An 11,864-nucleotide genomic window follows, 5' to 3' on the forward strand; every position below is an offset into this window, starting at 1 on the left:
AGCAGCCATATTGTAGTTACTGCTGTGTCGTGCTGTCAATTAATTCATTTATCTGTTTCGAAGCAAATAATACAGCAATTTCTGGACTACTGCAGGTACTATTCACAACTTGAACAAAACATTTTGGTGAGATATTAAGCATTTGTTACGTACATGTCTCACTTTAATCATTAGCGATGTACAGGACAAAGCACAGGATTTGTGTGTAGTGTGTGTAGTGTGAGGAACCTATAATCTCCACCGCATTAATGCTACAAATTGAGAAAAAGTAATTATTGGTAGCTTATATAATCGGTACTAGAGCCTTACAAAATTGTGATAATAATAATGAGCTTTTGAAAAAAAATTGTGTGCCCTCGGTGGTTCACATGGATAGAGCGTCTGCCATGTAAGCAGGAGATCCCGGGTTCTAGTTCCGGTCGGGGTACACACTTTCAGGGCAACGACCTTGCCGCAGTGGATACACCGGTTCCCGTGAGATCACCGAAGTTAAGCGCTGTCGGGCGTGGTCGGCACTTGGATGGGTGACCATCCAGGCCGCTATGCGCTGTTGCCATTTTTCGGAGTGCACTCAGCCTCGTGATACCAATTGAGGAGCTACTCGACCGAATAGTAGCGGCTTCGGTCAAGAATACCATCATAACGACTGGGAGAGCGGTGTGCTGACCCCACGCCCCTCCTATCCGCATCCTCTACTGAGGATGACACAGCGGTCGGATGGTCCCGGTAGGTCACTCGTGGCCTGAAGACGGAGTGCTTTTTTTTGAAAAAAAATTAGTTTCGTGACTGAAACAGTTTCGAATCGTTTAGTTTTTACCCCTCATAAAATTTCGTTTTACCCCACAGGGAGTAATTACCCCCCAGCTGGGAACCACTGGTCTAGCGAATTGCATTTACATAACAAGCTCTTGCAAAGTGAAGCCAGGATTTTAGCGTATGTGTCCTATTGCGTGTATGGCGGATGGTTTGAAAAAGAACAATGAAAAAAGGGTAGTAGTAACACATATTGTAACATTAACGTTGCTATGAAGTAATCTGATCATATTTTTCTCTGTTTAGAAGCCTTATGTAATGGACGTTGTATTTATCCCGTCTTGCAGAATGACTTAATTGCTTTTGCGCTGTTGTGGATGAAGTTACGAAATGCTTCTGGCTCTGGGTTTTGCATGGCAAGCTAATTTAGAAGGAGCATGACGTATTTCGTACTAGTTTAACAGCAGAAATTATCAATGAGTTTGGATGATGTCTTTGCATATAACGCAGCAGAAGGATGGTGTAGGATTCGTTGTGCTCTATTTTTTTACTCAGTGAGTTTGAGTATTTGTTCTGAGGATTTGAGGAAAGTACAATTTTGCTAAAGATGCAGCGCGATGATGAGTCAGTTCGTAGTTAAACGCGAGTGTGTAACGCACTTTAACAACAGGCGGATGGATATGAATCTGGAAATTAATGAATCATTAATAGAAGCAGATTCAGATTAAAGCTGCAAGATTACAGTCCATGCGTTTATCGGACGACTTGACTCGTTAAACTACGATTCATCTGCATAGAGGTTGAGTTAGCAAACTACGGAGTATGAACTGGGATACTGAGACGTTAACCTGTGCTGCCAATGAGCGTGACTCGTGAAATAGGGAGTTAGAACGAAAACTGGAAACAAACAAGCGTAACACATACTACAATGTTTTTGAAAATTGTTCCTGATCGAAATGAATTATTATCTCAGGTTTCTTTTCAGAGTAAATGTGACGATGTTCTAATGAGTGGACAAATACGATAGCAATGACAGTATCTATGAATTGAGTAGGTATGATTTCAGTAGGAATTAAGACGAAGTGACTCTTGAGTAAGAAAATTAATATTACAGGATGGACTTAAAAGGATGGTTGGATAGCTTTATCTAAAATGTGATGATACAGACAGTCAAAGTCTGAGAAAGATATGTCCCGTAGTAATACATTTATATTTAAGGTTTATTTGTATTTTGTTATTGTTTATATGTATCGACAATCAATTTTCAGGGAGCCAATGGTCAGAGATTACAACCAATATTTGTTTATAATTAGTTGTATGAACATATGTTTGTATCCATCTAACTGTAATTAACTATTTGTTGATGTAGTGAGATGGAACGTATTCACACCCAGTCAAGGAGAAAGGCAATAATGAGGCAGCTACCAACAGCAGTCATTACAACAAACAAGAACAAAAAATATTTTTTGTAAAACCATAAAAACTGTTACTTGAATGTAGTCAGAATTTTGCGTGCGATTCAGTGTTGTGATGTGAACGTGAAATTTCTGGTTCATTTCAGCGCAGTGGCTCTGTAAGACACTATCCGTATCAGTGCCTAGATCACCGCAGAAATCCGTGGGAAGCTGACGACTTTGTGTTGCGCCGCACTGTACGGTGTGTTTATAGTCTTTTTTCTTCTCTGTTTTATCGACAATTGGGCGGGAACAGCAATTTGTAGTAGACCGCGTGATGTAAATTTCAACAACTCGGTTCAGACCAGTTTTTCACTGTAGGTATTAGCCGTATTAGTCTTTACACGTTGTGCCTGAAATTATGGGTTTATGCAAACTCTGTTGTTGTTCACGAAATGTAGGAATAAATTGTTAAGTGTTTGTGCAACTCTTATTGAGAATGGTATCCCGTTGTGTATAGAATTCTCAATTGACAGCAGGTCTCAATGCATTTCAATGATGTAGGAAAAGAAGCTCTCTGTTAATATTACACACAATCAATAACTATGAGTGTAGTGACATGCACCGCAACCACATTGGCCATATCCATAGCATTCTTTGGTGTTCGCGCGCCATGTGTATTGCCCGTCCTCCAATCATATGCTTCGCGTGAAAGGGAGACCTATAAAAATTAGAGTTTCTGATCCGCTTCTAAAATACCTTTCTCTGCTTAGAGACATTCATTATTAAGGTTTTCTTGTTGGAAATCACTATCAATTTATCGGGGTAGGTAGCATACGGAACACCTAGTTAGTAGACTCCGCTAATTTGGTAAAATGTCATCATATATATACTTTTCAATTATGAAATTTGCCCATGTACATGTTTGATGCATATATTGGACACATCTCCTCCTCCCCTGCCTCCTCAGCCTGTCTGTCTGTCTACCTCACCCTCCCTCTTTTGTCTGTTCACATCCTGATTTTCTCTGTCTGTCTAGACATTAATGAGGTCTCATTTCCCAATTGTATTTCAGTATGATAAATGATTCATGAAGGTCATTGCTGATATTATTTATATTCCGCATGGATCTCAGCTGATTCTATCTGGTAGGGGAACTCGGGGCGGAATGGGATACTTAATGTTTAACAATTTGTATAAAATAAGGGAACACAAGGAAACACTTCTTAACGTTATAAAAAAACACCTTGTAGTGTAACCTAATGTACCTTATTTTAAAATCACTTAAAACAATACATTTTGTATTTCTTACAATTTTTCGAAGGAAATCTTGCATATTTCCCGTTCAGCCCCACCTTCGGGGCACAATGGGATAAGGTTATTTTTTGTTAAATTATTGCATAAACGTTGAATTTGAATTACGAATACTGTATTAAACTATGACAAAATGTTGTATAAAAGGCAATTTAGACTAAGGAATGTCTAATTTAAACAATTAAAAAGTCATTATTCAAAATAAGAAAATATTTTAATGTCATTCTGAAAAATGTACAATGCTTAAAATCCACCAAACCACAAACTACTAGTCCTTTCGACAGTAGTCACAAATCAGTATTTGCTCTTCACCTTCACTGTCTATGCCAGCACATGAATTGTGTGCCCACTTGAAACAACTCTGGCATGCGAACCAGCCCTCATTATAAACGGAGTAGAAGTCCTCACGGTAGAGACACTCAGAACCCTCTCTCTCTGATTCTCTCTTCTCCATAATCTTCCCCCTTTTATTTTTCTTAAGATCTTTGATGTCCTCCGGTTTGGTTTTTTTGGGTGTACAGTTTGATATTTTTGCCTTAAGTTGCATTGCACCAGACGTCTCTGTCCTGACATTGTTCATATTTGTGCACCCTCCTCCTTTCTGTACGCCTACTTTACGTGCGACACCGTTCTGCAGTTCCTTCTCATAACGAGAATCTGTTAATAGGACGGTTTTTCCTCTTCGTCTTGTAGTCCGCCGAGTGTTTTGACAGATTACTGGGATTGGAATGACAGCCTCGAGCGATATCTGGAAAGCTGAGTTGTTCGGCGAACATAGCTGGTTGGGAGAGTTAAACTGTGAAACTGCTACTTTGTTGAATCCCATTGCTCGAGCACCAGAAGTATTTTCTGGCTTGCGAATAGACAGTGTAGGATGCCTCGTAATAAATCCTTTAACCCCGTCTTGTTCAGCTAGACAAGTTTGTTTGTCAAATCTGTGTGGTAAGTCATTTCTTTCGGCTAGTTGATGGGCTAGTGATCTGAGATCTTTCATTGTTAGACCAAAAAGTCTGCTTTCCATTGACTTGAGATATGTTACCAGCTCATGTTCTTGTTCTTCAGTGAACACCTTTTTAAATTTCCCATCTGATTTGTCAATTATGTAGTCAGGATTATTCGTAGCTTTAGGCGCATATCTTTCCAATGTTGATTTCGGTACGTTGAACTGCTTAGATGTTTTAAAAAATCCCATTTGGGAAGATGAAACGGCGAAAACTGCCATTTCCATCGCTTTCACGTCCCATTGCTCTATCAGTCTTTTTCATGTACGTTAGCACCATCTGGAACAGCAAGGGGGAAATAAAAAAGAATACAGTTTGCTTTCTACTTGCATCAAAATATGACGGGGCAGAACGGGACACTATCCCATTCTGCCCCATCCCGTACCGCCCCAAGAGCACTTTTGAAGTTAACAACTTTTATGGAGTGTAATAACTGACGTATTTAAATGCATTAGATAACTAAAGTATAACAAATGGCCATGCACTGTAAGGGAATGTGTCATCTTAGGAAATACAAATAACAGTTAACAGCTTACCTGGCGTTGAAATTCACCAAACGTTAGAACAACGCAAGCGATAACGTGACGGACAACAATTCAGTTAGATCTCGCACGTCAAACTAAATAAAAATGGCTGCCCTAACTTCCCTTCCATTCGGAGAAATAGTTACATGCCCATACAACAGGTTGCAGCACTGTGTAGCCTAGAAAAGAGCAATTTCCCATTGTGCCCCGCTATCCTGTTCTGCACCGAGTACCCCTACATATCTTTTTCAGTTTTATGAAATAATTTCTACAGCTTCAATCACTTTTTTACTAATATCTAACAAGCACGACACATTCCGGCAGCATGCTGCCGTCATCAGGTGCATTCCAGTTACATGTGCATGATATTAATATGAAGCCTGGTTAGTTTAATTTGCTCTGTGTGACAATGACGTTACGTGACAAAATATGATCCTGTACAGAAAGACACATATACCTATGTTCTAGCATGTACATTAAGTGATTTGCATGTTTAGATCATTTCATTAGTGCATTTACTTACATGTAGGCTGGAAATTCTTGTGACAAACAAATCACAGCTTGACGCTTTCATCCACAGATGCTACATCACTGCAAAGAATCTTAACAGCTAAGATAAACTAACTTCAAATGCTGAGATAGTAATAAACAGCCAACATGAAACCTTTTCTATTTAGATATACTTATGTTACATCAGATAACCTGATAAAGAAAGTGTTTCATTGTGAAAGACAGAATTTTTAATAAAATAAGCAATGAATATTTGAGAAGTTTTTGAGGAAATTAGTATAGTTACTTTCTAGCTTATCATTTAGTAATATGTTACGACGTAGTGTGCCATGAATGAAAATTTCTTCATCTAAGTCCCTTTGATGTCCCTTGTCATTTTATGTATTATATGAAGATCATCCATGATATCATGGAACAGGTGGCTAGTGTCACTTATGTGGATGGTTGCTGCTGATTTATTATAATTGTTTGTATGATAGACATGTATGTGTTCGTTGTGTCTTTTCTGGAATTTGCTTCCAGTTTGGCCTATCTACAGGGCTTTGCATATATTATGTACTTTTTGTAAATGCCTTATTGTGTTGATCTGTTTGTGTCTTCATTTTGTGTCTCAGTGTGTGCTGCAGTTTGTTTGTGTTGTGAGGGGAATGTTGATATTGTACAGATTTCATCTTCACTGTATATTAGTGTCTTAGCAATCAAAACTAGTTTATATTAGCCGTTAATACTCTGCAATGATGTAAACGTCTGAGTGTGTTTGCCATTCGTGCTCTGTGTGCCAGACAACTAAATTTCCAATAAAAGTGTAAGTAAATGAACTACTGAAACGATCGAAAATAATCGAATCATTTAATGTGCACACTAACATACTCGTATTCATAATATACTATTATATACTAATGTACTCGTATACAGCATTTTCAAAAAAAGTGGAAACACTTTGTGAGGTGGCAGTACTCACCAAATACTTTGGGAGGTGGTAGTACCCATCAAAAAAAAGAAAAATAAGTCCAATAAACATGGGTCCAGAAATTCATACTTTCTGAGATAAATCCAATAAACATGGGTCCGAATATGCATACTTTCTGTGATAAACACGTGTTTACAGGTACTTGCTGGCTGCAATCGTTGATTGGCGTGGCGTAGAACAATTACTTCACGTGTTGCCGTGACCAAAAGTATAGGGGATTGAGGCCTGGGAAGTGAACAGGCCAAGATGTGGGTCCCCTCCCGACCAGGTGAACGATCCTGAAATGTCTTTGTCAGATGTTAGCGAACATTGTAACGAAACTGTGCCGGTGCGCCATCCTGCATGAACCACATTTGTATTCGTTCCTGCAATAGCACGGACTCCAGCAAGGTAGGCAATACATTAATGAGAAAGTCCAGATTATGCGCCTCAGTTAACCTTTGTGGTAGCATATACGGCCCTATTAATCTACTGCGATATACACCTGCTCATATGATGATTGAGAGTCGATGGTGATACCCTCTTTCCTGAATTACTTGGGGATTTACATCTGCCCATACGTGCTGGTTATGGAAATCAACAACACCATCTCTTGTTCCCTGCCTCATCGGTGAATAAAAACTTGGATGTCAACAGTGGATCTGCAGCCCATTTCTGCAATAGCCATTGACGAAACCGCCGTTTGCCATGATGATCCTGTGATCTTAGGGCCTGAACGCGCCGTAGGCGATGTGGGTACGGCAATTGCTCTGGAGTACCTCCGAGGTAAGAGAGTGAGACACGCCTTTTGCTGCAGCTAATCGTCGCACGCTGGTTCCAGGGGTTTCTTCCTCCGAACGACTCCTCCATTTCAGGCGTGCAGACTGTGCTGGGACTTCCACCGTCAGTCTTCTGAGGGTCACAGATATCCTGAGGTGCAAGGTTACCTGTGCCCCTCAGCAGCTGGAAAAATCTGCCGAACAGTTTATCAGAGGGCACTCTGCGCTGTGGATATTTTTCAGTGTATAGAGCAAGGGCTCGCAGGCTTCGTCCATTTGCTAAAGCATAGCAGAATTTGGTATCCCCCATTTCACTTGTCGAGTAGTAGGCCTCTATTGTTGACAAATGGTGGAGGAGAGTACATGTAAATGTACTAAAATAGTATGTACAAACAGCGCAAACACGTAAGTGAATCCGCGTTTTGAAGAGCGTAAAACGACATGATATGTACGCAGGGTTGACAGTGGTACAGTAAGGCACACAAACACGACGAAAACTAAGCCTACAGCGTAACTCGAACCACACAATTGACTGCAGACCACCTAATAGTAGGGAGAATACTGTGAGCAAGACATCATAATACCCTGCCGCCACATTTGACGGAGCGCCAATACAACGACTTTGCTAATATCCGCAACCAAGCGTCGCGCTGTCCTTCCTATAAACAAGTGATTATCTCGGAATGTATGCGTTTCTGGGCCCATGTTTATTGGATTTTTTTTTTTGTTTAGATGAGCACTGCCATCTCTCAGAGTATTCGACACTTTTTTTGAACACCCTGTATATATATCTTTCTGTACAGAATTCTGTTTATGATCCACAGCCTAACTGACACAGACAGCAAATCAAACTAGCACTTCAGATTAATATTACGTTCGTGTAACTGGAACGCACCTCATCATGACTGCAAACTGCAAAATATGTCTTGCTACTTAGATATCAATAAAAGCTAAACTTTGTGCTCTGCCTTACGGCAGGTCTTGTCATGGGGGAAGCCTCGTCAGAGAGGTCCACCGCATGAGCGTATAGGGAAGTGATTCCAGTGGTGGTTTCCCGTTGCCTTCCACTGATGATGATGAAATTATAATGAAGACAACACAACACCCAGTCCCTGAGCGGAGAAAATTTCCGATACAGCCGGAAATCGAACCCGGGCCCCTTGGCGTGACAGACCCCCGCGCTGACCACTCAGCCATGGGGGCGGACAGATATTAATAAAAAGATGACTAAATCAGTAGAAATTATTTCATGAATTTACAGTACAATCACAGTCCTAAAAACATTCCATATTATGTGGATAAATTTAAATACTTTTTGTGTTTGCAACTGTTACTTTGAATTTAATCTACTGTTACTTTTCATGATTATTGCTAAAATTAAAAGTTTCTAGCTCCTATCTGAGAAACGATTTATCTCTTCCACAACTAGGTTTCGGAAGATGCAGAAGGCTATGCTTAATTTTGTAGCTCCGTTGCTATAGGATACCCTGATTACCGATCACTGGCTGAGTATAGTGGAAGAAGTGGCGTCTGTTTGTTGCCTTCAAGTATCATATATTTCCGACAAGCATAGGGATTTGCACTATGTGCTGTAGATAATTTGTTGTTGTTGTTGTTGTGGTCTTCAGTCCTGAGACTGGTTTGATGCAGCTCTCCATGCTACCCTATCCTGTGCAAGCTTCTTCATCTCCCAGTACTTACTGCAACCTACATCCTTCTGAATCTGCTTAGTGTATTCATCTCTTGGTCTCCCTCTACGATTTTTACCCTCCACGCTGCCCTCCAATACTAAATTGGTGATCCCTTGATGCCTCAGAACATGTCCTACCAACCAGTCCCTTCTTCTTGTCAAGTTGTGCCACAAACTTCTCTCCAATTCTGTTCAATACCACCTCATTAGTTATGTGATCCTACCCATATAATCTTCAGCATTCTTCTGTAGCACCACATATCGAAAGCTTCTATTCTCATCTTGTCCAAACTATTTATCGTCCATGTTTCACTTCCATACATGGCAACACTCCATACAAATACTTTCAGAAACGACTTCCCGACACTTAAATCTAAACTCGATGTTAACAAATTTCTCTTCTTCAGAAACGCTTTCCTTGCCATTTCCAGTCTATATTTTATATCCTCTCTACTTCCACCATCATCAGTTATTTTGCTCCCCAAATAGCAAAACGCCTTTACTGCTATAAGTGTCTCATTTCCTAATCTAATTCCCTCAGCATTACCCGAATTAATTCGACTACATTCCATTATCCTCGTTTTGCTTTTGTTGATGTTCATCTTATATCCTCCTTTCAAGACACTGTCCATTCCGTTCAACTGCTCTTCCAAGTCCTTTGCTGTCTCTGACAGAATTACAATGTCATCGGCGAACCTCAAAGTTTTTATTTCTCCTCCATGGATTTTAATACCTACTCCGAATTTTTCTATTGTTTCCTTTACTGCTTGCTCAATATACAGATTGAATAACATCGGGGAGAGGCTACAACCCTATCTCACTCCCTTCCCAACCATTGCTCCCATTTTATGCCCCTCGACTCTTATAACTGCCATCTGGTTTCTGTACAAATTGTAAATAGCCTTTCGCTCCCTGTATTTTACCCCTGCCACCTTTAGAATTTGAAAGAGAGTAATTCAGTCAATATTGTCAAAAGCTTTCTCTAAGTCTACAAATGCTAGAAACGTAGGCTTGCCTTTCCTTAATCTTTCTTCTAAGATAAGTCGTAAAGTCAGTATTGCCTCACGTGTTCCAATACTTCTACGGAGTAGGTAACTTACAGAAAAAATATTTTATAACTATTTCATAGGGCGTTTGTTTCGTTTAGCACATATTAATTCATAATTTTTACAATATATTTCCAACTGTTACGGCATAGCTTGAGGACATAAATAGGCCATTGAAATGTTTTTTTTTTTTTTTTTCAGCTTCTTAGCTACTTTTGCAGGCTAGTGTGGATCGATTGGTGCATCCAACTTCAAATTTAATCCTATCCTTAAAAGCTGTTCTTGCCCAAATCATTTCTAGCTAGACTGAATTAAGATTCTTGTCCACTTATACAAATACACCACATTCAATTCCATTGAATTTGTCTTTTTGGTAAACAATTACAATTAGTTAAGTGCCGAAAATGACTCTTCCATCATTTACTGGTACTAGCATATTCCTGGTAACTAGTATTATCTGACACCATAGGTTTTCAACAGTTCTATTCTTATTTCTCTAAGTTAATCAGCTGCTGACTCAGTTACACTCTGTGGTAATTTCTTGCAAATATTTCAGTAGCTGGCCCCTACCTTCATTTTGTTGTTTTTCGGAGCATTCCTTTGTTCTTAAATGAGAATTCTGAAGAGCTCTTCAGTGACGTGTAAAACACACGCTCAGATAAGCTTGTAGCATTCTCTGGTGTGTAATGCACATCTCAGCCGTTTGGGAGAATCTGCAAATGTTAAATCTGTGACATAAATCTGGGAAGTAATAATTTAGGTTGGCACAGAATCGTCAAAGTCTGTGGTTCAGATCTTCCACTTGATTCAAAACCAAAAATCCGTGGTCATTTCTAGGACAAAATCATTCCATGGCGCACGCAACCTGGAATTCAGACGCATCCTTACCTGATATAACATTAAACTGAAGTTTCACATAGATTTTTAAAGTTGCCACCAGTTTTTACATTATTGACCATTAAAACTGCTACACCAAGAAAAAATGCAGATGATAAACGGGTAATCATTGGACAAATATACACTCCTGGAAATTGAAATAAGAACACCGTGAATTCATTGTCCCAGGAAGGGGAAACTTTATTGACACATTCCTGGGGTCAGATACATCACATGATCACACTGACAGAACCACAGGCACATAGACACAGGCAACAGAGCATGCACAATGTCGGCACTAGTACAGTGTATATCCGCCTTTCGCAGCAATGCAGGCTGCTATTCTCCCATGGAGACGATCGTAGAGATGCTGGATGTAGTCCTGTGGAACGGCTTGCCATGCCATTTCCACCTGGCGCCTCAGTTGGACCAGCGTTCGTGCTGGACGTGCAGACCGCGTGAGACGACGCTTAATCCAGTCCCAAACATGCTCAATGGGGGACAGATCCGGAGATCTTGCTGGCCAGGGTAGTTGACTTACACCTTCTAGAGCACGTTGGGTGGCACGGGATACATGCGGACGTGCATTGTCCTGTTGGAATAGCACGTTCCCTTGCCGGTCTAGGAATGGTAGAACGATGGGTTCGATGACGGTTTGGATGTACCGTGCACTATTCAGTGTCCCCTCGACGATCACCAGTGGTGTACGGCCAGTGTAGGAGATCGCTCCCCACACCATGATGCCGGGTGTTGGCCCTGTGTGCCTCGGTCGTATGCAGTCCTGATTGTGGCGCTCACCTGCACGGCGCCAAACACGCATACGACCATCATTGGCACCAAGGCAGAAGCGACTCTCATCGCTGAAGACGACACGTCTCCATTCGTCCCTCCATTCACGCCTGTCGCGACACCACTGGAGGCGGGCTGCACGATGTTGGGGCGTGAGCGGAAGACGGCCTAACGGTGTGCGGGACCGTAGCCCAGCTTCATGGAGACGGTTGCGAATGGTCCTCGCCGATACCCCAGGA

The 11,864-nt window shown here is 40.9% G+C and overlaps 1 pseudogene; it reads left to right on the forward strand.

Annotated features, from left to right (window-relative positions):
• The first annotated feature begins 438 nt into the window (after positions 1-438).
• Positions 439-556, forward strand: LOC126189327 (5S ribosomal RNA; annotated as a pseudogene).
• Positions 557-11,864: the final 11,308 nt, after the last annotated feature.

The sequence above is a fragment of the Schistocerca cancellata genome, chromosome 5 (genome assembly GCF_023864275.1).
Source record: "Schistocerca cancellata isolate TAMUIC-IGC-003103 chromosome 5, iqSchCanc2.1, whole genome shotgun sequence".
Classification (NCBI taxonomy): domain Eukaryota; kingdom Metazoa; phylum Arthropoda; class Insecta; order Orthoptera; family Acrididae; genus Schistocerca; species Schistocerca cancellata.